The following is a 3,535-nucleotide window of genomic DNA, read 5'->3' on the forward strand; positions in this document are numbered from 1 at the left end:
CGTGACTCACCCCGAACTTCCCTCTCCTGGGAGTTCGTGACTCACCCCTAGCTCTGCTCAGGATGCAGGGGTGGCAAGCAGAGCCAGGACAGAAAAATAGAGTTGGAATCAAAAGGTATCAGGGTGACATAGAAATGGAATCATAGAGAAAAATAGAGTTGGAATCAAAAGGTATCAGGCTGACATAGAAAACACAGGGTTCAAGATCATCCAAATAAAGTGTCCATCAGGACAAAAGAGAGGACGTTTCACCACACAGTCCCCTCTGCTCTTGCCAGGAATAGGAAGGGGCAGGAAGCTTCCACTAAATGTTTCCTACTGTGCCTTTCATACCATTACCATCTCATGGATGTTGTCCTCAGCTTCCTTCACACTCCACTGCAGGTAGAATTTTTTCTGTTCCAATTCTTTAATTTTTTTCTTCTGCTATTTTCTGTTTCTCTAACAGCTGATTATGAATTACCTCCTTGGACTGAAGAATAAGCATTCATCCTACACCTTCATACTTGTTAGTCTCATCCACCAAAGTCATAATCTCTGCATCTGTAAGATGTGCATGCTTTTTTGTTCTGTTTAGCTGTTCTATCTGTAGGTCTTTCAGTTTCACCTTCTGTGGAGTGTCAATAACTTTGTCTTGAAGTTTTGTGAAGGCCTTCAACTTCAGATCCATGGGAGCCACCATCTTGGTTCACTCAGCACCCTTGCACAGTGGGAGAAAGCCAGAAAGGACTATCTTTATTATTTATCATAAATTTTTACATGGGAAGATCTATTTCCAATACATACTTTCTTTCCAACTATCTCATTGATGCCTTTGTGTTGTATCTTTTCTCTACTTCTCCACCATGCACTGGGCTATAATTACTGGTTTCCTTGTTTGTATGCTTAAATACCTTCCTACTCATAGTGAGATTCCTGGACCAGTAGTATCAGCATCTCCTGGGGACTTATTAGAAAATTGACTCTTAGAGCCCAGTATGACCAACTCAATTAAAATCTGCATTTTATAAAATTTCCCCCTATAAATTGAGTGAACATTAAAATTTTAGAAGTGCTACTTTACTAGATGACAGCTCTTTGAGAGAAAAGATTATGTATCTTGTTTATCATCATTATCTTCATCTCTTTGGGCAATGACTGGTATATAGTATTTGCTCAATAAGTATTGAGTGAATAAATTAATTAGGTATTTTAATAATATATATAATATCTGTGCATTATTACTTAGAAACATAATTCTAATGAAGTAAGGACAATTTTGAGAAGCTATGTGAGAATATATAAATGCTGATAGTAAAAAAAAGGAGGTATAGATTTTGACTTGCTCTTATTTTTGAAAAATTTTGTACAAAATAATCCTTGGGCATGTATTTATACCATGGCACCAGATTCAAGCTGCCTACACATAAAACTTGCGAATAAGACTTTCATTTTGCGCAAGGCATGAAGATCTATGGAAACCTAAATTCACGAACTTGTACCTGAACCTTCCATCTCTCTGATGAGGCCTTCTTTCTCTATATTCTCATAGTCATTTTCTTATTTCTTCTGTGCCACTTATAGCTTAATGTTTATCTTTCTGTCTGTTATAATGTTTTCTCCTCAAGGATTTGAAACAAGTAATTTGGAACTTCAGCTTGATAATATACATTTATTGATTTCTTTCTTTTTTTTTTTTTTTAAGAGAGAGAGAGAGCTGGAGCAGGGGGGGAGGGACAGAGAGAGAGGGAGAGAGAAAATCTTAAGCAGGCTCCACACTCAGTGGGAAGTCCTTCACAGGGCTTGATCTCGTGACCCTGAGATCATAACCTGAGCTGAAATCGAGAGTTGGACACTTAACCAACTGAACCACCCCAGGTGCCCCTGATTTATTTCACTCTTACTAGAAAAAGAAAACTGTTTATTTTATAAATATCTTAAGGGTACTTATAAATATTTCATTTTCCCAGTTGGTATTTGTTATGTTATTATAAGACACAGTTTGATTACTCAATTTCTCACTATAAATAAGACATCAACTCTCATAACACTTATTTTATTGTTATGATTATTGCAACAGTCATAAAAACTAAAAAAACTCAAAAAAATGTTTATAGAACTTCAACAATTACAAAGACTTTACACCTATTTCATCACTGGATCCTCAAAACAACTCTTTTAGGTAAGATATCATTATTTTGATTATTCCAACCATATGCAAAAGTGGAAATGAGGTGGTTAAGTGACTAATTAATAAGTTGTATTGAGATGAAATTTTGAATTTCTGACTGTAAATCTCGGAACATTTCATTGCATAATGTGATACATCATATTGTGCTCAAATAGAAGGTTAAATGATTCCTTCACAGAAGGAGTTCTGGAAACAACATAAGAGAAAAGAAACAATGGCTGGTTTCTCTGAAGATTTTATTACGTGTTACAAAACAATTACAATCCATATGTTTTAAGATAGATCATCAACTTCTTAATAAATCATCTTCTGTTGAATCGTCAGTTTCTTTTGTGAATTCATGTATTATAAGAACGCTGTGCAAAAGATTTAATTTTAGTTTTATTTAAAGAATTGAAATATTAACTGTCCTTATATTTAGATATGAGCTTATGCAAACTTCCAGACAAGATCTTTGTTGGATTGGTAGATGTGGAGCCAATGTGGCAGTAGGTCTGGGCGGGGTCATAGAGTTCACCACTTCACTTAATGTATGCCAAAATTTTAAGATGTCTTCCATTTGCAGAGCAGTCTTACAAAAAAGGAAATACAGTATATTCCTCTATCAGCATGAAAGTGACCAAGTCAACCCAGGATACATTTGCCCCTTGCAAAGAATCCGCTGCCCATTTATCCATTTCAGTGTACCACCTGGCAAGCACTACCAGGACTCAATAAGGTCATCAACTGAAATCATCATGGCAACACAACTGATTCCTTATGCGCAAAGAAAATTCCTCAAACTACTAATGGACAATTAAATATCTCAGTTTCCATGTTATTTCTTTGGAAACTAAAATACACTTAATCAAGTCCTGGTTAATTTTTCAATATGACTAAGGGTTCTACTGTATCATTTTGTCATTGAATGAATAATTACTCAGAAACAATGAACATAAATGGCCCTGTTGTAAGATCACTATCTAAATTGGGAAATATTCAGCTTCAAATAATTGAATACTATACAACTGAAAGTGGAACTTAATTACATCAGAGAACACAAAGTATACTTGCCGGCAGGGTGGTGCCATAATTGGTTCAGCAGCTCAGTGGTATGATCCATGTGCTTGGTGCTTTCTCTGTATTCTGCCGCACCCAACAAATCATCCATACTTCCAACATAGCTTCAGCAATTCCCGGCATTGCTGAAAAATGATCATGACCACATCCTCTGAAAGAGGAGAGAATTTCCTCCTCTGAGTTTGCTTTTATTAAAGAAGAAAGCTTTTCCACATACTCAGCCCTCACTCTGAAGAGATTCACATTTCTTATTTTTCAAGAGCAAATAATTTTGCTTACTTGACAGTAATTTATGATCACAAAACA

General features: G+C 35.8%; 1 pseudogene; it reads right to left on the reverse strand.

Annotated features, from left to right (window-relative positions):
- Window positions 1–315: 315 nt before the first annotated feature.
- LOC112820854 (prefoldin subunit 1 pseudogene) lies at window positions 316–682 on the reverse strand (annotated as a pseudogene).
- Window positions 683–3,535: the final 2,853 nt, after the last annotated feature.

Source organism: Callorhinus ursinus, unplaced genomic scaffold (genome assembly GCF_003265705.2).
Source record: "Callorhinus ursinus isolate GAN/ISIS: 27379988/994484 unplaced genomic scaffold, GSC_fseal_2.0 scaffold1, whole genome shotgun sequence".
Classification (NCBI taxonomy): Eukaryota; Metazoa; Chordata; class Mammalia; order Carnivora; family Otariidae; genus Callorhinus; species Callorhinus ursinus.